This window comes from Lissotriton vulgaris, chromosome 10 (genome assembly GCF_964263255.1).
Source record: "Lissotriton vulgaris chromosome 10, aLisVul1.2, whole genome shotgun sequence".
Taxonomy (NCBI): Eukaryota; Metazoa; Chordata; class Amphibia; order Caudata; family Salamandridae; genus Lissotriton; species Lissotriton vulgaris.
Genome location: NC_141698.1, coordinates 935,276,088 through 935,300,881, shown reverse-complemented (window position 1 = coordinate 935,300,881; position 24,794 = coordinate 935,276,088).

Sequence of the window (24,794 nt, the reverse complement as noted above, 5' to 3'; positions counted from 1 at the left end):
AAGAGACTGTTCCTTCTAACTGTGGCAATTGCACCAGCAGCATTCATCAAATGCTCCAAAGGTAAACTGGCTACCGGGCATGTGAGATATTCTATTGCCATCCTGCTTAGCTCTGGCCACTGAGCCCTCTTCTCAAAGTAATAGGTCAATGGTGCTTGTGTTGCCAAAATCTTAGCACTTGATTTAAGCTCTGCAAAATGAAACCAACCCCTTGGAGAGGTTGGCAGTGAACTTGGCAGTGATCTTGATTCTGTTGTTGCCGTGGGCTTAGCCGCTGGTTGTAATGGTGTTGGTTGCTGCTGCAGATACTGTAAGTCAACAGCGTTGCCCTCTTGGTGCTTAAATGCTGCACTTCAGAACGTCTGCCATAGGTTCAAACTTGCACTCATCATTCTTCTTGGTCAATTGCTTTACAGATCATCTAAGTCTTGTAAACTAAGGCATCCGTTTCTGTAAAAGGAATGTAAGTGGCAAGTGCTTTTATGTATTATGGCTCCAGTATTATGACACTGGTGTACTTTTTTTTGCCAGCTTTGATTAGTGCTCAAGTGAAGGATTAAGCTATCTACCAAAGAAGCGGCTTCTTTACTGACATTGGTAAACATTTGTGCCACGTTTTTACAAATGATAATAAAACAGATGCAATAGGGTTGCTTGGCTCATGGTACTATCATCCTTGCTGATATTTGTGTCATAATCTTGGTAGAAAGTTGCATTTGTATTAGGCAATTCACTAGCCACCATTTGTCCACCTCCATTGTCATAGTTTTGGCAGTTACAACCCCTCTCTTTTGAATTACATTATTGTTGTTAGACTTGTACTGCTCAAATAGGATTTGCAGCTTGTAATAGGTTGAGTTCCACCATTTTGGCACCTTCTGTATGAGGGCTTTTACAGATAGTTTATTAGCATGCTGGATTATCCTCAACTGATCTGGGCTTTGAATGAGTGACTAAAAGGAGTGCATATTCTTTGGCAGTGTGTTGCTGCCTACGTCTTCCTATTTTTTTTAAAAGTCCTGCAAATTAGGTTCATGCAATATATTAAGCACAGGACTCTGAAATATCCCCCGTCAGCCATGGTGTTGACTGTTACAGCCAATATGAGTGACTTTGGTAATAAACTTGCTGAAAATGTTGCAAGCTGCTTGCGATTTATCCATGGTGAACATTGAAATTGTTGCATGCGGCCGAATTCCCAAAAAAGCATCATCATTGGTGAGGTCAGCAACTAAACTTTGCTTAACTCTCTGAAAAGAGATCCAGTGTGCAGTCATGCACATGTATTCTGTTGCTTGTGAACAGGTCCTCATGTCTGTATGAGGTGGATGGACTGAACAGCGTTCTCTTTCAAATCATTACCAGCCTGTTACAGCACTTCACAATGCAGCATTTCCACAGCAACAGTGACAAAATAGGTCTGGCTGGAAACTTTACATTTTGGAAAAATTCCAGAAAGCCCCTTTTTCCACAAAATAAAAAGAGAGGAGGTTAAGCGATAACATTTTAGCCAGCTTCCCATTGTAGAAATGGGTTTGTTCATGGTTTCAGCGGTGTGGTGACTCATTGATAAACATAATCTTTATGGTAGGGTTTTTTTTGTGTGGACTAGAGCCACAAGCGATATACAAATGCCAGCAGTAGGTAGACTGCATGAGTGCTTTGGGGTGGAAGTCACTCCATCCCACGAACCTTGTGCCAGGCTGAAGTTGCTGTGGGGGGAAAGACTGCACACTGTGGGAGATGCTTACAGGGTTGCTTTGCTGAATGATGATGCTGGCATCCTCTTCTTCTTCATCATCTATCATTATTCTTCATGTTTCTCACCACCATAAGCTATTTTTTAAGGTGCTCTGCCCACATGATTGTGAGTTGTTTTTAAAATTGAAACAGTTGACCTCCAGTGCCATAGTACCCACCTGGTTTACCATGACAAACTTTCTTATGGCAAACGGAGCATACTGCAATGTCATCCTCATGCTAATTAAGCATAAAAAGTCCCAAACTGGGGAGGAGAGCTTTCTTACTGTGCCACAGCCTGTGGTGAAGCTAGGTGGTTGTGTTGTTTCCATCTCTGTAAATCATGCTGCAACTGTTGTAGGGGTGGTGGTGTTGATTGGAGATTTTTGGGATCTGGCAAATATGGGAGACAATGGTGTTGGTGAAACCACATGCTATTGGAATAGTGACCAATTGATCGGTGCGCTCTAGAGAGTGGCCAATGATTGGATGGCTGTCTTCTGAAGAACTTTTTTGACCCAGTAACTGGGCACCCGGAGAGATCCGAATCAGCAGCACGCCCTGTGTGACCCTGGGCACCCGGAGAGATCCGCATCAGCAGCACACCCTGTGTGACCCTGGGCATCCGGAGAGATGACCGCTGAGGAGGACACGTGCCGTGCTGAGGTCAGACTGACCATTCTTCCATTCACGCCCTAGAGAAAGGGCGAAAAGGGAGAGGAGAAGAGGGATAGAGTAAGATGTCGAAAATGAGGGAGAAAGACGAACGAAAAGAGAGTGCGAGGCTGAAGGAAGACAGAGAGAGGCAGTGAGAGATGGAGGCACAGAGGAGAAGGGCTAGGATGGCCGCGGGACTGGAGCACTGCGAAGTAGCTCCTGGGCGAGGGATCACTTTTCTGTGAAAATCCTCGTTAATGCCTGCACGCCCACCTGTTTGCTCGACACCGCCGGGGAGAGGACTGTGTACATTTTCGCAACGATCTGGCACTCCATCCAGTAGCTGACCACAATGATGAAGCTCCATACTATGCTGACCTGGGAATGGATGGCCACATAGACACAGCGAGGCTGTTGTACGTGTGTGAGGCCGTTTTTTTCTCTGCAATATACCCGAATGCCCGAAAAATGACAGTGGTTATCCCCGGGAACCAAGTCAGTCCTATGAGCAGTTTGGATTCGACTAGTGAGGCCGGTGGGTGCCTTTAAGCAATCTGCTTGCATCTGGGCCACATATACCGACCCCCGTGGATGAAATCGCTCCCCTGGTTATCCCCTCAAACTCTGGATCTGTACTGCGTCCTTTAAATCTCGACCCCGCAGTAGCTGGGTGAGCCGGACTCCCGCAGTAAGCCTCGGACTTTCTCTTCATCAGAGGGCTCCCAGGATGTACCCCCCCCCTCCACCTCCTGCTCCTTAGTCGTGATGGGAGACTGGCTATTAATATGCGAGCCGCCTTGGAAGCGCACCATATGATGGTCTGAAACCAATCACTGAGTCGTGAGGACACATGAAGAACCCATGTCCTCCATCTGGGGTCTACTTTCCAAACTCTTCCTCTCGGTTCTTGCCCAATTTGCTCATGGACATAAAAAAGAGACTTCTGTCCCGGAAGCCCTCTACAATCAGACTGAAATTGAAAGAGGTCTAACAAGATTCTCAAGCTCTCCGTAATTGCATCTACCAAGGTTAGTCCGGTGGGTGCCCCGTACCATAACCTTTAATACTGGAGCTGCCCTCATCCTGAATCATTCGAAGCAACTCTATAATAAGCGAATATTGACACATCCTTTCAAAATTGGATGCATTACGAGTGGCACAGTTTAACTCAGATTATCTAGCCTCCTTCAAAGAAAATCAGAAAATCATTACACCAAGCAACCTCTAAATTAAATTAATCTGGTCTGCCAAGTGTGACAGTTATCTAGGGCAATTTCATTTGTTAACTCCTAATCAATTTATTCTGGTTCCCCCGCTCCAAAATCATTGCACACTGTGAGAACAGGAAACCCAGATTAGATGACAAATAAGGCTTCAGCGCCATCTTCAGGCCCTCTTTATACATCTGCCTGATTGTAAATTCTCTAAGAAGTCCCACAAAGTTAAATGGGAGAAAGCCACCTCCAGGCCGCCTTCTTATAATTCTACCAGTTAAATATTTCTCAACTAGGTACACAAAGTACTATTGTCAAAACAGTCTCACCAATCTCTGTCTACCTTCTTAACTGAGGATAATCCTCCACCACAGCCTACTGCTTGATTGCTGACCACGTCTCGACTTTTCTACCATTCAATCATGCGCACGCCTAACCCCACCCAAAACTCTACGCTCGTGCGCTATGGACCCAACTCCTGGTCTACATCAATCGCCCGGATAAATGGAAAAACACCTTCTCTCTTCTCCTCCAAGTCGCCAAGTCGGTAATCATTCCCTATGGTGAAAAAATCTCCACAACCATATCCCCGACTTTCAAAGGGGAACTCACCATTTCCATCAACAGAAATGGAACCATTCTCATACAGGCCACCGACCCGCACCTCACCACTTTTGACCGCCCCTTCCCCACACTTCTCTCGTTAACTCAGCTGAGCCATCAAACCCTGTCTCCCTCATCCCGCACCACCATCACCAACAATGTAGAACAGATCCAATCTACCTGCCCTGAAGACCCTCTCTTCCACTCATGGACATCCACCATCACTCACTACAATCACGCTACCCCTATCATTACTCTCCGTCACCAAACACCCACCACTATCACATCAACTGAGCACACAAGGAGCGACAAACTCACAACTTTCAAAGCCCACAAGGATGATCTTGACAGTTTGGTCTCTAACCTTAGCCCTCCTGCGACTGAAATCCCCTCAGACTCTCCCCTCCCTACACCTGATACTCGGAACCCTTCCTCACAATCTTCCCCGACCCCCTTCACAGTCCCTGTCCCCCTGACCCTGACTCCCTCTGAGTCTAACGCCATTCCCAATCATGTGATCTCTCTCCCCCTCCTTCCTCTGCGCACTCCCCTTCCGCTGCTGCACTCCCACATACACAACCTGCCTCCACCACTAATCTCTCTGATATGACCCAGAACTCGGACGCCCTGCCTAGAATCTCTCTCCCTTCTCACCTGGACACTAACCCCTTTCTCCTCCTCTGAACTCCTCGAATGGGAACGTGACAAACCCAGCTCCCTGTGTACAACCTCTCCCGTCTCCTAATCCCTGGGACTCCATCCTTTCCCTGACTCCTGCTAAATCTCCCTCCACAGACCCAAGTCAGTCTCGACCCTGGTCTAAAACCTTCAACATTTTCAGCTCAATAAAACAGCAACTAAACAGAATGGAGATGAAAATGAACTCCCTTTCTGCTGATTTCCTTCACTTACAGCAACACCTCCTCAACAGAGCCAATCCACTGTGCTCCCTCTCCCTGGGTATTTCTGCCTCTACCCCACTCAATACACCTCCCATGGCCCTACTCCATTCACCTCCCATGGCCCCCAGAGCACCCCTTGACCCCCCAGTCCAGCAGCGAGTCTGGCACATAGACCCAACTGGGATAGCCAGCTTTTGTCGGCACCTAAACCAGATGATATCAATGACTCTCGCCTCGCTTCCAAACAGAAGTCTGCCCCTTTCCACATCCCTGTCATTATTGGCACTAACAGAATCCCTAATACTATCCACTCACCTAGACCCCCTGCCCAATAAACCTCTATCCACCTACCTCCCCCCATCATTGATGGTCCCCGTCCGCTCTCTTGATTGCGGCTAAACTGCAGATCAGCAGTACAACACGCTACAGAAATTGCTGAAGCTCTTCTCGCTGAAGAAATTGACATCGCTTTCCTCACTGAATCCTGGCTCAATACCCACTCTACCCCCATTCTTGACATTCTCACCCCCCCAGGGTACAGCATAATCAGACAAGACAGGCCTATTAAAAAAGGGGGGGACTAGCCATCATCCACAAAGCGGGAATACAGATTACCAAACTCAAACCTGCAGAATACCTATCGTTTGAATACCTGGGTGTCGAACTCAACACCAAGGGCACCTCATCCATCAAATTCCACACCATCTACTATCCGCCTGGAGAACATACTCTTTTTCCAGAAGAACTAACAGACTTAATAACACGGTTCTCCTTGACAGATACCAAAGACGTGTTCCTGGGTGACCTCAATAGCCACTGGAACGACCAAAAAGACTCCATTGTCTTGAACCTATCCAGCCTTCTGGAAATACATAACCTCAAACAACTCTGCAATAAGCCAACTCACATCAAAGGTGCAACACTAGATGCGATCATTACCAACTACGAACTGGTCTCTCTGAGAGCGATTTCTCCCATTGACTGGTCTGACCACCACCTCATTCTGTTCAGGATTGACACACCTGTCAACCACCAACCTATACATGACATCAAACCTAATCTCTTGACCAGAAACATAAAAAAAGTCCCTGTATCCAAACTTGAATCCATGATTCATCCCCATCTTCAACTCCATCCCTCATCATGGACGGCTGATGACCTCACTACACACTTTAACAAAAAAATGACTGAGGTTTTAGACCAAGTAGCTCCACTCAAACTCAAACAACAGAGGGGAAACAAATCGCAACCCTTGTTTAATGTGGAGCTGAATGATGAAAGACGTCAACTTAGACAAACGGAACGGGCTTGGAGGCTTAACCCCTCGACCCTACACCTAACGGAACTTAGATCAGCTCGGCAGGCATACAAAAAACACATTTTCAGTGAAAAGACGTCCTTTCTCAGCAACCAACTAGAGCTGGTTAAAAACAGACCGAGAAAACTCTTCAGCATTGTCAAAAGCCAAACTAACGACACTCCCTCTCAAGAGATCGAAGCCACAAATAAGCGATGTGAGGAAATTTCCACCTTCTTCACTCATAAAGTCTCTAAAATTGATCAATCCTTCATACAAACCGCGAACACTCCTTCCTTCATAACCTGCACCCCTCCTACTTCCCTTGACCACGCAGAAAGAGTTCGGAATGAGGACAATCAGACTGGTCTCCAGCTAAAAAACAATGCACACTGGTCCGACTTTGAGCTAATGGCAGAAATCAAGGTCTTCAAGATAACTTCTGATCTAAAACCTTCCTCCCACACCATGGACCCCCTCCCTTCCACTACCATGAAAGAACTCAAAGACACCATTTGCCCTTTCTGTACAAAAATCATCAACGCCTCTCTCACCTAAGGCTGTGTCCCCGACTCCCTTCAACTAGGACAAATCACGCCCATTCTCAAGAAACCAAGGGCCGACCCAATGATCTTAACAACCTCAGACCTATCTCCAACCTGCCATTCCTTGCAAAAATATTGGAGTCATGTGTTCTCCACCAACTTAATCAACACATTGATGAGTTCAACCTCCTCGACACTTTTCAATCGGGATTCAGAAAAGGCTGTAGCACCAAAACAGCCATACTCAACATCTCGGACGACATCCGCAAGGCCTTAGATGATGGTGATGCCTGCCTACTCATCCTTATTGACCTATCTGCGGCTTTCGACACAGTAAATCATCCAGCTCTTCTGGAGACATGGTCGAAGCGCTCCGGCATAAATGGTACTGTAGTAAAATGGTTCATCTCTTTCCTCCAACAACGCTCGCAGCCAAATTAAAATCAACTCCTCTCTCTCGAAGCCAACAAAAGTCACACTTGAGGTACCACAAGGCTCGATCCTCTCCCCGTCCCTCTTCAATCTCTTCATGGAGCCCCTCACAATCATCTTGAAAAAAGCTGGAGTGAGTTGCCACCTTTACGCTGATGACACCCAAATCTATTTCAATACCAAGTCTCCCGATGACATCCAACACCTCAAAACCACTCCAACTGAGATCAAAACTTGGGTAAACGTTAACCACTTAAAGCTCAACCCAGATAAAACGGAACTGATCCTATTCTCTCCTAAAAGCAACCATCATCCTATCCAAGAGTGGCTCAAAAATCTGGTTACCCTAAACTGCCCTCTCGCTCTATCCGACCCAGTTAAATCTCTAGGCATCACCCTTGACAAGAACCTTTCAAAGGAGGCCCACATCAAAAACTCTGCAATAAGTGCTCTTTTCTCTCTAAAACACCTCAAGAAATTGAAACCTTTCCTTCCCCATGATGACCTCAAGACAGTAGTTCAATCCCTGGTTCTCTGTAAAATTGACTACGGGAACGCCATCCTTACAGGGACTCCAAAAGCTCATCTAGCCCCTCTAAGGGCAGTGCTGAACATGGTCGCTCGACTTGTATCTGGAGTAAAAAGAATTGAACACATCACTCCAGCTCTCAACTCCCTCAAATGGCTTCCCAAGGAAGGGAGATGTATTTACAAGCTGGCCTGCATCCCACACAAAACCCTCCACTCTCCGGCCCCCAACTACCTGAACAACAAACTGGTAAAAGCAGGTCAAACCAGAACACTGAGAAGCTCCAACTCACTCCTTCTCATTCCGCCAAAAATGAAAAAGAAAACCACCCAAGACCGATCATTTTCTGGTAACGCGCCTAGGATATGGAACGCTCCCCCTGGAGTCCTCAGATGCAACCCCTCCTTCTCCTGTTTCAAAAGGGACCTCAAACTCCATCTCCTTAACAAATACTTTCCTGAACAATGTCAACTAACCTAGACCTCATTATTTCCGAGTTGACTTCCATTCAAGGATTGTTTGTGAACGGACTATGCAAATCACCTTGTTTTTCTTTTTATTCTCTCACCCTCCGTTGCACAGTTATTTATTGTTCATGCTGTATTCGTTATCTGTGGTTTGCTTATTTACTGTCAGCCTTCTATGTTTTTCGTAGTGTGTATGTAAAGCGCTCTGATGCCTACGGGTCTAGCTGGATCTATATAAAACTTTTCAAATAAATAAATAAAAATAAAAATAGAGGTGAGTCTTACTACCTCTGTGACACTCTCCACACTGACGATCACTGGCTCGGATCACTGACATAATATCGACTACAAAAATATAGGTATTTAAAATATCGACTCCAAAATATCGACTACGAAAATATCGAAGTCCTATCTACAAACAGGTAAGTACACAAATATCGAATCAAAAATATAGTTTAAAAAAGTGTATTTTATGAAAATATCGAATTTATTAAAATTAATGTAAAATTAAAATAAATAACGATAAATAACTAAAATATACTTAAAAATACTTAAATAACCTTAAAATTATTAAAGAATTAATTTAAGTTATAAAAAAATACAATTTTATTTGTTAAAACATATATATATATATTAACATATTATTATAAAAAAATATACAATATTATTACCGTAGCATAGCAAGAGTGTTAAAATTACTATTCCCACACCAATGAGTGCAACAGTAGGGAAAGCGTTGGATAGCGTAGCTGTAAAAATTACTATTCCCACTCCAAAGAGTGCAACAGTAGGGAAAGCGTTGGATAGCATAGGGGTAAAAATTACTATAGACACTCCAGTGAGTGCAACAGTAGGGAAAGCGTTGGATAGCGTAGGGGTAAAAATTACTATTCCCAATTCAGTGGGTGCAACAGTAGGGAAAGCGTTGGATAGCATAGGGGTAAAAATTAATATTCCCACTCCAAAGAGTGCAACAGTAGGGAAAGCGTTGGATAGCGTAGGGGTAAAAATGACTATTCCCACTCCAAAGAGTGCAACAGTAGGGAAAGCGTTGGATAGAGTAGGGGTTAAAATTACTATTCCCACTCCAAAGAGTGCAACAGTAGGGAAAGCGTTGGATAGCGTAGGGGTAAAAATTACTATTCCTACTCCAGTGGGTGCAACAGTAGGGAAAGCGTTGGATAGCGTAGGGATAAAAATTACTATTCCCACTCCAATGAGTGCAACAGTAGGGAAAGCATTGGATAGCGTAGAGGTAAAAATTACTATTCCCACTCCAGTGGGTGTTACAGTAGGGAAAGCGTTGGATAGCGTAGGGGTAAAAATGACTATTCCCACTCCAGTGAGTGCAACAGTAGGGAAAGCGTTGGATAGCGTAGGGGTAACAATTACTATTCCCACTCCAAAGAGTGCAACAGTAGGGAAAGCGTTGGATAGCGTAGGGGTAAAAAGTACTATTCCCACTCCAGAGAGTGCAACAGTAGGGAAAGTAAATACTTCATATATTATTTAAAAAAATATAAATTAATATCTATAAAAAAATAATTAAAAGTAATTACCAATTTAATGTAATATAATATAATAATTAATCAATTAAAATTACAAATTAACAATTAATTATTACAATTAGTTACCTATTAATACAAATTAATTACAAATTAACAATTAATTAATTAACAATTAAAGATTATTTAACAATGAATTCAATTGAAATACAATTAAATCAATGGAATTATTTAATTAATTATAAATAAATTACTTCCCACCCTATTCCCCTATAAACCCACAACCCGCTACAGAAAATAAATTAGTAAAATTACCATAATTGGCAATTAATCAATTAAATAAAATTATTTGGCAATTAAAATTTTATTAATTACCCATAAAAAATTAATTAATTAATTAACAATTAATTCTAAATAAATACCAATAAATAATTTTACATATTTAATTAATTATAAATAAATTACTTCCCACCCAATTCCCCTATAAACCCACAACCTGCTACAGAAAATAAATTAGTAAAATTAACATAATTAGCAATTAATCAATTAATTAAAATTAATTGCCAATTAAAATGTAATTAATTACCAAATATAAATTAATTAACAATTAATTAAAAATGAATACCAATAAATACATTTACATATTTAATTATTTATAATTAAATTACTTCCCACCCTATTCCCCTATAAACCTACAACCCGCTACAGAATTAAATTATGCAAAAATAAAAAAATAAAAATTCAATAATTAATTATTATTATTATTAAGGGGCATTTACAGAGCGCCTGGTTACGCAGAATGCGTGTCCCCGCGCTGAATAAATTATAACAAAAATACACACTTTTCACAAATATAATAACATAAAAAACACAATAAAAAATTTGATATTATTAAAAATTCGATAATTTTAATAACCTATATTATATACTTCGATATTTTAACTTTCTATATTTTTAACATTCGATATTACATTACTTACCTCAAAACCGATATTTTTGACGTCTATATTCTGTCCATTCGATATTTTGTCCATTCTATATTTTAAACTCGATATTATGTCCATTCGATATTTTTTACTCGATATTTTGACTGTTTACCCACAGGCTCATCATCATCATCACCTCCCGCACTTGCAAGGCTTTCAGGAACCTTCCTTTTCCATTGTCTCTTATGGCAGGCTCCAGACGGCTGGGGCCCAATCCATGTCCTGATCATAATAAGGGGGGCTTTGGAGAAAGTAGGGGTGTACTTTTTCCTTACTTGAGATTGTAAAGCTAAGAGGGAGAGAGCAGTCTTCTCAACATTTTTCTCAGCATGACCCGCAACCTCCTTTTTCTGCTCCTACTTCTGGAAGACCTATTGCCGACTCGGATCCTGCTTATGACTTTCCTGTGATAATTCAGTTTGCAGCTGAGACAACTGAATTTTAGAATCACTGTTCTCCATGACTGCAGTCACGGCAGCACTGATAGATATGGGCTTAGGGTTTGGAGATGGGGTGCCGTTGATGGAGGAATGATCCTTCAAGCCTCTACCATGTCCAAAGGAGGCAGTAGCAGTTACATTACATTTCATGAAAAAGGATGAGGGCTTGAGGACAGGATTCTTCTTCTTCCCAGTGACACCTGTCTTGGCAGGAACCTCCATCTTTGAGGACCATTATCTTTTCACTATCAGTTGTCACTTATCTTGAGTGAAGCACTTATAAGGGAAGAACTCAGGTGTCACTGTCGGCTATTACACAGACTACTCTCTGCATCAGTACTGTGTGTGGTGTGATGTGTTATATACCTGCAAGCAACCAAAAACAACAAAAAACAGGAAGTCAGTGAAACGTGGGCAATCTGAATCTATTCAATGCAACACAAGTGAAGTCAGCATCATAATGATCACAAATGCTTAACAATAGTATACCCAAACCATATGTTAACTAAATATTTTTCTCATGACAACATTATATAGGACAAGGTTAGTTTGTGCCCTTTTCGTGCCATGGGATCCCTGTGGGAGGGAGGGGCGCAGGTAAAAAATCATAAATTAAATAAATAATTGCTGGTATCCCTCCAGGGCTTTGGGACTGTGGGGAGACAGGAAAGCGGGGACAAATTGAACAAATGAATGACATAATTGCTGGTCTCCATCTATAGCCGTGGGATACCTACGGCAGACAGTGGGTGCATGGAAAAAAACAATGATAAAATGAATTATGCAATCGCTGGAGTCCATCCAGGGTTATGGGATCCCAATGGGAGGCAGTTGGTGTAGGGAAAAATTTACTTAATCAAATAAATATGGGAGACGGGGGGTGCAAGGAAACACTTCAGATATATTAATTAAATGATTGCTGATGTCCATCCAGGGCCACTGGGATCCTATGGAAGGTGGGGAGCAGTTAAAGTCCTATAAATTAGTGAATAAAGAAATAACACTGTCCAACAATCAGGCATAAGCACAAACAAATGTATCAGGAAAAAATTAACACAAAATGTTGTTGGCTAACTTCTATCAATGGTCCTAGGGAATGGTTTTTAAAAGCTGAAGGAAAGGATTAAAACACAAAGTGGCTGCACAAATTGGTTGCATGAATCTCATCCGGAATGTGGCCACTAAAGATGCACACATGGTCAACAAAGACATATTGGGCACCAAATATACACACTCACTGGTTCCACAAAATATTGGTTACTGACCCCATGGCTAGCAAAGACTGAGGCATAGAAGACAAAGAGAAAATGGTAGACAATGACAATTGCAATAGGCACTGACTGCAAAACAAATGGCTACTGCTGTATGACCAGCAAAGAAGGAGGTATGGAGAAAAAAGAAAATATAGCACACTGACTACGCAAAATGGACACAGCCACATGGCTAGCCAAGAAGGAGGCATGGAGAACAAAGACGAAATGGTCACCGCACACTCACTGGCTACACAAAACAGTCACCGTTGCATGGCCAGCAAAGAAGGAGACATGGGGAAGAAAAAACACATGATTGTGTATGGCAGACACACACACGAGCTACCCAAAATGGCCACTGACGCATGGCCAGCAAAAAAGGAGATATGGAGAATAAAGAACACAGTTATCCTGTCCTGAATGTAGCACCCCTTCCCCCAAAACACACCTTGTAGCATTGCAGGGAAAGGATTGTGAAAATATTATTTACCCAATGTGTTTGGGCCTTCAAATACAACTTCTCACCATCAGTAAATCATCAGGAACAAAATTGAAAATTAAATTAAGTTTAACAATTCTCCAACCACAATATATCAACCCTGTCACACATACACAAACTCCCAAAAGTGGTGGGCAAGCACATGGGGGAGAGGAAGGAAGCTCGGAACAAAGGAAGGTGTCTGGCTACATGGACCTGAACTCTAGGAGCCAGCAGCAGAAACATGCGGGCAAAAAATAACCTATGTTTAGGATTTAATCAAAGGCGATCGACAACCCCCATGTGTATTTAGAGACTATGTAGCAGATCAGCACTGAGAATGTAAAAAATAGATCAAAAATACCCCTGGGGCTAGTGCAGGAGAGACTAGGCCTCAAACAGTAAAGGCAAATCATAGTAAAATGATAAAGAAGGACAAAATTCTGTTCAAAACTAACAAAGGTGACATAAGAAAATTGTGAAAAAGTATGTTTTAACTTACGCATCCACCATCAGAACAAGTGTAAACAATTTATCATCAAAAAAAGTTAATTCCCACATGAGTGCAAAAAACAACTAAAGAGTGACTTGTCGGTGCTAAGGTCAGGAAAATAAAACCAAAGTCACCAGAAAAACAACCTCACACCGTCAGTGACGAGGCGATACCAAAACTGAAGACAGGAAAAGAGTGAAACACATACAAAAAGAAAATAACTTATATTTTGTTAAGAAGAACCCTCACTCACCCTAGTGGTGACATGCTTCATCATGGGGTTCCCACTGGAGGAACCGAATGTCCCTCCAGTGTGCTTCAACACCTGATTCACAGCGGAGCAGGTTATTGTGAAAAAAGGTTATTTTAGGTATGTGTTATGTGCAAGTGATAGTGAAGTTACAAAATATCAGCTGTACCAGAAACAACTTTATTCAACGTTCAGCTAATATTGTTAAAAACAGTGTATTGGATACTATTCGTGGTAATATTCTTGACCACTTATATCCATTATGAATTATGTCGACATGTTTCAGCTGTCTGAAATTATTAATGCAGCTTTCTTCAGGACCAAAACAGTGAATATCCCCGGTGGTCCACGCTCGCTAAGGCGTGTCCATACCAGTGGATATATTGTGTGAAAAGATATATTGTTAAAAAATACGGGAATTTTCTGTGTCTGCAACCCTAGTATTTCCAGGGGCCAAAAATCTGCAAATAATAAGACACAACATTAATTAGACACATTCATGTATTTCGATGTTTCTCTGCCAATCAAATAAAATGTAACTCTTAGTCTTATCATGCATTTAACCCACTCTGTTCCAGTATCTAGAATCACTCCTTAGTGACATGGTACTTGAACACCCATACTTAGGGTAAACAAAAGGTGCAACTCAAATTTGTCACTTTCCTTTTTGCGAATATAATTTTTTAAAATCGCATTCACAATGTTTTTTATAATAGATTAGGTCTCATCAATGTAAACAGCCTTAAGTGACATACTTTAAGTACACCCGGCTCAGATGAGTTTTTAAGGACTGTCTGTTCACAATTCCTTTAGTGTATACGTGACCCAGCTCACAAGTAGAACAGTTAAAAATGAGTCCTTAAACTTTTCCCGCTCGTAGCGAAAAAATGAATAAACCGGGACTCAGTTAAAATATAGAAAACCTTGGTTTGTTCACTTACAGCACGATCCTATGGTGCTGTCGTTATAGGCTTAGAGGAGGGGGTACTCTTCACGCTACGACCTCTGTGTAAAGCAAATGATGGCGTCAAACTGAGTCTGAAGATTAAATCCACAAACTCCATAACTCTAGCTCTTGAAAGGCTGACAAATAATCATGCAGCACTTACTTTGCACGTAGCGACTCGCCGCCATGAACCTGCTCAATTCACTGCCGCCGCCCGGCAGTGAATTGAGCGACTGGTTATAAAAAACGTCTTGATGACCTAAATAAAGAAGTTAATGAGTTTAAGGAGAATTTATCTCAATCTAAAGTCCAGAAATTTAAAAAAGATTTGAAACGGTGGTCCTATTTATGGTCTATCCCTATTCCAGTCCTGATTACACCCCCCCAAACAAGAATGACGATAACTCTGAGACATCAGGGGATTCTAATACAAGCGGGTCTTCTACAGGAAGTGCCGGGAACAGAAGGGGAGGACGAGGCAGGGGGCGAGGCCAAGGTTTCCAGACTCCAGTATGGCAACCTTATCAACAAGGGCCAAATTTTCACCTCAATATGTTTCACCAACCACAACAGTTTCCACCTATGATGGGTTGAAATTCACCATATGGTCCACCCCCGCACCCACACTACTACCCAAACGCGTTTCCCCAACAACGTGTTTTAGGGAGAGGCCGGGGCAGAGGGGGCAAACGAAAAGGCACCAACCAGGTTCACTGGGACCAGGCTGAGACTGTGGGCGACAACACCCGCAGCAAAACACAAGACCAGAGAGCGGGCACAAGCAATCAGAGTCTCTAGTCACCAATCTATCTTCAATAACGTTGACTCCTATTGAGATGAATACTTTGGAAAAAGGTCTCGGATTTGTGCCGACTCCGAGATTAAACCGTTTCAAACCACACTGCGAATTGACGGAGTTTTTCAGGAAAATCAGACTAAAAAGCTTCTTTGAACAAAAACAATCAGAAGATTCTTCTCAAGACTCTCCGAATGACACGATGTTCAGATAGATTGAAATCCAATTTCACCCCTCCTCCGAATATGGTACCACAAGAAATATTGACATTCGAGAAAGCGGTTAATACTGAGGTAGAGTCACTTACTGAACCAACTCCCTTTAAGAATCTGACAGGAGCAGAATTCCAAGCAATTCAGTCTCTACAGAATAACAACAAAATCGTAATTAAGAGTGCAGACAAGGGAGGAGGTATAGTGGTACAGGATTGGACAGATTACGACACAGAATGTCGCAGTCTTCTGAATAACCAGACCAATTACATTCCCTTACAGGAAGATCCTTCTGAGAGCTTAAAAATTGAAATTTTGGAACTAGTGACTACGGCGGAACATGAAGGCAGTATTAGTAAGCATGAGGCAGATTTCCTCACCACTACATAGGGCAAAATTCCATATTTATATACCCTCCCAAAAACTCACAAAGGCGTCCTACCACCACCTGGTCGTCCAATTGTTTCGGGTTTGGGTTCAATACTCGAACCCCTTTAAAAATACCGTGATTTCTTTTTGAGACCAAATATTGAAGCTACAAGCACCTATATCAAGGACACGAAGAGCTTACTGGCTATGCTAAAGACAATCAGGTTACCAGACGATCCTTGTTTCCTGGTAACTCTCGACATCAAGAGTTTCTATACCTGTATACCGCAGGATGCGACAATTGCGGTATTGGCAGATATGCTACAACAGACAACTTGGGAATACAACACCACTAGATCGTTTGTCGTGGAATGTGCGACCTTGGCCCTACAACGTAACTTCATTGAATACAATGGGAAGTTGTATTTACAAGCAACGGGGACTTCCATGGGAAGCACGTTTGCACCCAGTGTGGCAGGATTATATGTGTACCATTTTGAGTGTGAACACATATTGTCCCAATCGAACACTTTTTAGTCAAATATGTTACTGTGGCAACGGTACATAGATGACGTTCTGTTGATCTGGAAGGGTGATGGAAACTCCTTAACAATGTTCTTTGACTGGATAAACGGTCTGAATCGTCATCTCAAGTTCACCCATGACTATGCTGAGGATAAGATTGTGTTTCGAGATGTGACAATCTTCCACGTAGGAAATGAATTACGAACTACAACTTACTGCAAACCTATGTCAAAGAACAACCTACTGCACTACTCTAGTTTCCACCCACAAACACTGAGGGAAAATCTTCCTTTCGGTCAGTATCTGCGAATACGACGCAATTGTAGTGACTTGAGCAATTTTAAACAGCAAGCCCAGGACCTGACAGGCAAATTACAACGCTGGGGTTATCCGAATCGTCTCTTGGAGAAAAGTTGTAAACGGGCTCGAAACCAACATAGGGATGCCCTGTTTGAGAACCATCCGAAAGAAGCTTCTTCTGAAGTCCCTCTCACATGTGTGATGACGTTTAACCCATTGTCGAATGCAGTCACTCGTTGCATAAACAAACATTGGCGAGTGCTCACATGTACTAATTACGACTGGGAGAAGCCACTTTTTTCGTTCAAACGAGCAAGAAGCCTGAAGGATGCTTTTGTCCACACCCGCCCCAGAAAGCAAAACATCACCAACACTGATGGGGTTTTGAATGCATGGAATTTACCTCCAATAACTGGACACTACCCATGTGGAGGATGCAGTGTGTGCCCTCTGACAACCACCACGAATACTTTGAATCTGGAAGTGGGAAAGGTGTGGCAACAAAGAAGTCACACTAATTGTAACTCGTGTCACGTCATCTATCAAATCACCTGCCGCTGCGGGTTAAAATATATCGGAATGATGACAAGACGAGTGAATATACGGATCGGTGAACACCGGAGTAATATCCGGTGTCATAAAAGTAATACGAAATTAACATCTCACTTTTTGCAGCAGAATCACACACCGGACGAACTAAGATGGACTGTTATCGAACAACTGGCCAAGCGCTCTGAGGCCAGTTTATTCGAAAAAGAGCAAAGGTGGATATATCGCCTTTTGTGCCACCAAACGGGCCTTAACGATGACATTCCTTGGGGTACAGTAATCAAGAGATGAAATTAAAGAATTTTCAAAAACCTGTAACATTATTCCCTGCCCAGTTCCCCTGTTAAGGTCCTTTGAGATCTTATGATTCTATGTGATTTTTGGACTCTAACCAGGGTTCTTAAAAACCAGAGAGGTTCCTTAATGGTAGTAAGGACCTAGTAATAACTTATTACATCTTTTGCAATATAATTGAAAAATCGTTGCTCCTTTGGTCTTTGTGATATAGGTTGCAATTGTCACTGTTTCCTCTAGTTAAATGTTACAGACTTCCATGTCACTTTTTCATAATTTAATATACCGAAATTACTTACATATCATACTGAGGGTAATTTAAAGACATTAACTTAAGCGACATACAGCTTAAATTATCGTCATGAAACTGGGAACATGGAACAACTCAGGGTTTTATGCACCGCTATTGTGTCGCTCTTGACTCAATAGTATGTCTGGCAATAAATTACCCGTGTAAATTTATTTATTTGAAAAAAAACAGGGTCAAGGCATGATTGAGTGACGTTTAAATAAAGTTTTTTTCTTTGTAAAAAGAGAGCAAAAAGCCTATACCTGGATATTTGAGAATCACAACGATACGCCCTAACGTTTTATGAGGAGGTTATTTCAGAGCCTCAATGAATTGACAAATCGCGTGAATAATAATTTCAATGACTTGAATGATGTTTTTGATTCTAGCTGAAATGCAAGATCCTTAGTGGTTTGTTTTAACAAATTACAAATTTCCGACCTTACACCTTTAAGAATCAGGGCACGCACAGTGCACGCTGAGCAAGTGACTCACCCCTGACCTCCTTTTGTACTGATGTGCCGCATTGGGAGTTTCACTATCCGGGCGGCGGCAGTGAATTGAGCAGGTTCATGGCGGCGAGTCGCTACGTGCAAAGTAAGTGCTGCATGATTATTTGTCAGCCTTTCAAGAGCTAGAGTTATGGAGTTTGTGGATTTAATCTTCAGACTCAGTTTGACGCCATCATTTGTTTTACACAGAGGTCGTAGCGTGAAGAGTACCCCCTCCGCTAAGCCTATAACGATAGCACTATAGGATCGTGCTGTAAGTGAACAAACCAAGGTTTTCTATATTTTAACTGAGTCCCGGTTTATTCATTTTTTCACTACGAGCAGGAAAAGTTTAAGGATTCATTCTTAACTGTTCTACTTGTGAGCTGGGTCACGTATACACTAAAGGAATTGTGAACAGACTGTCCTTAAAAACTCATCTGAGCCGGGTGTACTTAAAGTATGTCACTTAAGGCTGTTTACATAGATGAGACCTAATCTATTATAAAAAACATTGTGAATGTGATTTAAAAAATACTATATTCGCAAAAAGGGAAGTGACAAATTTGAGTTGCACCTTTTGTTTACCCTAAGTATGGGTTTTCAAGTACCATGTCACTAAGGAGTGATTCTAGATGCTGGAACAGAGTGGGTTAAATGCATGATAGGACTAAGAGTAACATTTTATATGATTGGCAGAGAAACCTCGAAATACACGAATGTGTCTAATTAATGTTGTGTCTTATTATTTGCAGATTTTTGGCCCCTGGAAATACTAGGGTTGCAGACAAGGAAAATTCCGGTATTTTTTAGCAATATATCTTTTCACACAATATATCCACTGCTATGGACACGCCTTAGCGAGCGTGGACCACCGGGGATATTCACTGTTTTGGTCCTGAAGAAAGCTGCATTAATAATTTCAGACAGCTGAAAGATGTCGACCTAATTCCTAATGGATATAAGTGGTCAAGAATATTACCACTAATAGTATCCAATACACTGTTTTTAACAATGTTAGCTGACCGTTGAATAAAGTTGTTTCTGGTACAGCTGATATTTTTTAACTTCACTATCACTTGCACATAACATATACCTAAAATAACCTTTTTTCAAAATAATCTGCTCCGCTGTAAATCAGGCGTTGAAGCACACTGAAGGGACATTCGGTTCCTCCAGTGGGAACCCCATGATGAAGCATGTCACCACTAGGGTGAGTGAGGGTTCTTCTTAACAAAATATAAGTTATTTTCTTTTTGTATGTGTTTCACTCTTTTCCTGTCTTCAGTAGTGGTATCGCCTCGTCACTGACGGTGTGAGGTTGTTTTTCTGTTGACTTTGGTTTTATTTTCCTGACCATAGCACCTGCAAGTCACTCTTTAGTTGTTTTTTGCATTTATTATTGGGGATATAGGAGTGACCTCTTGAATATCCTTACTCTCTTGTTGTTGATACACAATTCCCACATGAGGCCCGACAGTCCAAACTCCAGACCACCCACCAAAAAAGCTACAAAATGAAAAAAAAGGAACACAATATACTGGTGCATGCCCTCTCTTTTAAACAGCACACTTTTCTTCAAAGTTCAGCATTGTACTCATTTAATTTTTCAAAAAAAGTTAAGATTTTAAGGGTGTGAATGCAGCAGAGACTGGAAACAAAAAGTGTAATTCTTTTGCTCCAAAATCTAAATCTAAAGTGATCATGGGCTGAACAAGCATAGGTAGGAGTCTTCAAGAGATGAAGATGAAGTTGCTTCTGCATTTACATTAGAATCCCACACTCTCTGGCACTTTCTTCCTGTTTAAAAAATGAATAAAAATGTGTTTTGCGCTAAACAAAATGACCAAATCAAATTGCATTTTGAATTGATTTTCTGGCCGAAGGGAGACCACCACCTTAAAGAACTCTTGCTTGCGTTCGAAAAGCCTGCTTTTTGCTGTGATCCCATTCGCAAGATTGTGATCAACAGAAGAAGAAATCAATTGCGTTTGAGCCATTCCTTTGTTTTTGTGCTTTTCATGGTACAATTTTCCCATAACAGGAGAACTGTTGCATGACATGGTATTGTGAAATTCATATCAGTAATTGTGTGGAACGTGCATAATGCGAATTTACCGAACTGCACCAATTACTCTGGCGCAGGTAAAATTAAAACCAAGTCTACAATCAACCCACACATGTACACTGAGTAACTTTATGATGTGTATGACTATGTTGTTATCACTGATGACTTCAGTAATTTATTCAAAGATGTAATTTGAGATGTTATCATTGATGTCATGAGTGTTATAATGTGTGAGGTAATAAACAGTGCATGGTGGGGTCCAAGTCATAGTTAGCTCAGTAAACTGAAACTGGTAAATTTCAGATTGTCTTTTGTTTTTAAACATTCATTTTTGCCTAATTTCAACACCAAACTATAATGTTACTTTAGCCTTTGTTTTTTCAGTGAAATTATAAAGTTTTGTTAAAATAAGCTAAGATCTTATTAGCATACCTGACTATAATGTCACTCTTTAGTTATAGTTAGGGTGACTAGAGCAAGGGTTTTTTCCAGATTTTTGTCCATTAATTACTTTGCACCCATTTGACGAAAGTGCGTGAAACTTTCCAGATCTGCTGACCCCATTTCATTTTGGGAGGACTGAAAGTTTTGCAGTGTTTGGCCAAGGGGATGCAAAGCATAAAGGGTGGTTGGGGTGGGGGGGGGGTTGTCCCAAAACAAGATTTAAATCCAATGCATTTTCCATAGACCTTTGTATTTTGCATAGCTAAAAACTATCATCATGATTTTTATGGAATTTGGTAGTATTACCTAATAGGGGCACAGATTATTTTTACGTTATAAGTTTTTTCATTTTAGTGATATCTTGTAGCACAATGTTACTAAAAATATCAAGGAAGACCAAAAATAATCTAGACTACATATGTAAAGCTTCAGATTTACTACACAAACAACTGAAAGACCAATTTATGGGCACATGCCAATGGAAATCTATAAACAAATACATTACAAATAGAATACATCTTAATCTACAAACTTTTTCTTTTGAATTCTCTGGCTCACAAAATAAAACTGACCCAACAAGCCAAACAAAAAACATCTTTGTTATGTACTCCTGTGCAACAAAATGGAAGTTTTCATTGCATCCTCTCTAGCTCATGAACTAAAAAGTGGCCCAGCAAGCCAAACAAACCCCCTAACGCCCTAGGCCTGTTCAGGGGGTCCCACAAGGCCCCATAAAAATGTGTTTTTTTTTTTTAGAACAATCAGCAATATCTGTGCAGGATGCGGGGATCCTGACCATAAAAAAAAACGAGGCACTTTCCCGGGGGGCCAAATCCAGGGGGCAATATGTATGTAAAGGGGGCCCAGGGTGGCCTCCATGCCCCAGGGACCTCCACCCCTGGGCTTTTTTTAAATTATGTGCGGGGCGCTCTCAGGCCCCCCCAGCCCTGGGGACTGCCACCCCCGGGGCTTCTTTCAATTGTGTGGGGGCACTCTCAGGCCCCCCCAGCCCCAGGGACCACCACCCCCGGGGCTTTTTGAAATTAGGTTAGTGCTCTCAGGCACCCCAGCCCCAGGGACCGCCACCCCCAGGGCTTCTTGAAATTAGGTGGGGGGACTCTCAGTCCCCTCCAGCCCTTGGGACCGCCACCCCCGGGGCTTCTTGAAATTTGTTGCGGGGTGCTCTCAGGGCCCCCCAGCCCTGGAGACCACCACCCGCAGGGGCTTTTAGAAAAGAATGGCGGGGGATCATGGATCCCCCGCAGCCCCGCTCCCAGGGCCGCTCCTGCAGTGTCCTGGGGTGCCCATCCCGGGACACTGTAGTGTGCTATGGCAGGGCAGGAGCCTTGCTGCTTCCACCCTGCCATAGCAAACTTGGTTTGCATTTTGAAAGAGAGAGCAGGGAAAACTTCTCTCTCTTTAAAAATGCAAACCAAATTCCTTTTCCACATGGGGAGCAGCATGTTAGCTGCTCCCCATGTGGAAAAGGAATGAAGGCTCCCGCAGGAGGCGGGGACCCGGCTGGGACCGTGGGGGGATTGGGGACCCCCCCATGGTCTCCAACGAGAGGCCAGGCCCCGGGGAATTGGGTCCCCGTGGCCATTAGTGGCCAGGTTGGGGGACATGTGGCCCCCTCCACAAAGCAAAAATTCTATTTTTTCAAATTAAAAAAGGGCCGGCCCGGTGTACGGGGTCCCCGGGGCCATAAGTGGCCTGAGGAAGGGGGCAACATAGCCCCCCTTCAAAAAATTTAAAAAAATTATTAAAGGCCATGCCACGGGGGATGGGGTCCCTGGGGCCGATTAAGGCCTTGGGAGGGAGGCAACGTGGCACCCTTCCAAATTATTATTTTTTTTATTAAAAAAAGCGTCAATAAATAGGAATAGAAGGGGGCCACACAGCCCCTCTTCTTAAAAAAAAAAGAAAAACAAAGGCATCGCGCTGAGGCCCTGCCTCCTCACAGCAGCACTATGCAAACGCGCCCTTTGGTGCATTTGCAAATGGGCAACAAATTCCCTTTGAATACTGGGGGTCCCTGGGAGCCAATTAGCCCACCAGGAACCTCCAGAATGCGCCAGGGGGCTGCTGCATTGCAGAGAGGCGTTCTGAAGCCATGCTCCTTTTTACATCTCTCTACAACGCATCTCTGTGGCACTTACTGGAGGTAGTTGGTGGGCTAGCTGCACCTCAGGGAGCCTCAGGATTCAAGGGAAGGTCTTCCCACAAATTAAAATGTGCCACGGGGTGCGTTTGCACAGTGGTGAAGGGAGTGGGCGGGGTCTGAGGTGATATGTGTGCAAACAGGCTCTGAGGTGCGTTTTAAGTTCAGGAACTCATATCTCTTCAATCCTGGGGGTCCCTGGGGGCCAACTAGCCCAACAGGTACCTCCAGTAAGCGCCACAGAGCTGCGTTGCAGAGTGTTGTAAAAAGGGGCCTGGCCTCTGAACACCTCTCTGCAACTCAGCTCTCTGGTGCATTCTGGAGGTACCTGGTGGGCTAGTTGGCCCCTAGGGACCCTCGGGATTGAGGATGAATTATTCTCCCACTTAAAACGCACCAAAGGGCGTGTTTGCAGAGATGCCACCTCAGGCCCCACCCCTTTCCTTCACCATTGTGCAAATATTCCTCTAAAATTAGCCGAACTACGAATTCCGGTTTTCTCACCTGTCATCAGGAGAGACCTCAGTGCTGCATCTTTGAGCCTAGTACAAATCCTGAAAAGTAATTCTAACCGTACTTACCAGTAACTTGAATTTCCTTTCAAAGGCTTCACTTGGAAATTCTTCTAAGTGTGGAGTTTTGGAACGTACAAATATTCCTCTTAAATCAGCCGAACTACGAATTCTTATTTACTCACCTGTTATCAGGGGAGACCTCAGAGCTGTAACTTTGAGCCCAGTATTGATGCTGAAAAGTAATTCTAACTGTACTTAACACTAACTTCATTTTCCTTTCATAAGAAATCATTGCCTGCTTTTTGCTGAAAAAGTTTCTAAGTGTTGATTTTTTAAACTTACAAATATTCTCCAAAAATCGTACCAACGATAAAAACGTAATTACTTGCCTGTTTTAGATAGAGGTCCCAGTGTTGAACATAGGAGTCCAGCACTGGATTGCAAAAGTAACGGAAATATACTTTACCTGCAAACTGAATTTCCTTCAATAAGATAACATTGGTAATTCCAAGTGAAAAAAAACTAAGAAAATAATATAAATATATTAGAAATGAAAATATGAAACAAAAAAAATCAGTTTCATTATTTTACAAAAACATTTTTTTCCATTTATATTAAAAATATATAATGTAAATCAAAAAATAAAATATGTAAAAATAAACAGTTAAAAAACTGTAGAAAATCAGTATACAAAAATACATATGACAAATATTACATTTAATAATTATCATTTAAAAAACCTTCGAAATTCATTGAAAAAACCATAGGTTTCAGACATGTTATAGTTAGGAATTAGCATTTAAAAAACCTTAGAAATTCACTGAAAAAACACATAGGTTTCAGGGCTGTTATAGTTAGCTTGACATTTCACTTGCACAAAACCATTGAAATTCCTCTGTTATAGTTAGTTCTGCTAACTATAACTAGCGCGCCCACAATCCACTGCTGATGATGTCACATATTACATCATTCATGACATGGTCAGTAACATCACTGATGACATCACAACATCTCAAATGACATCACTGATGACATCAATGATGACAT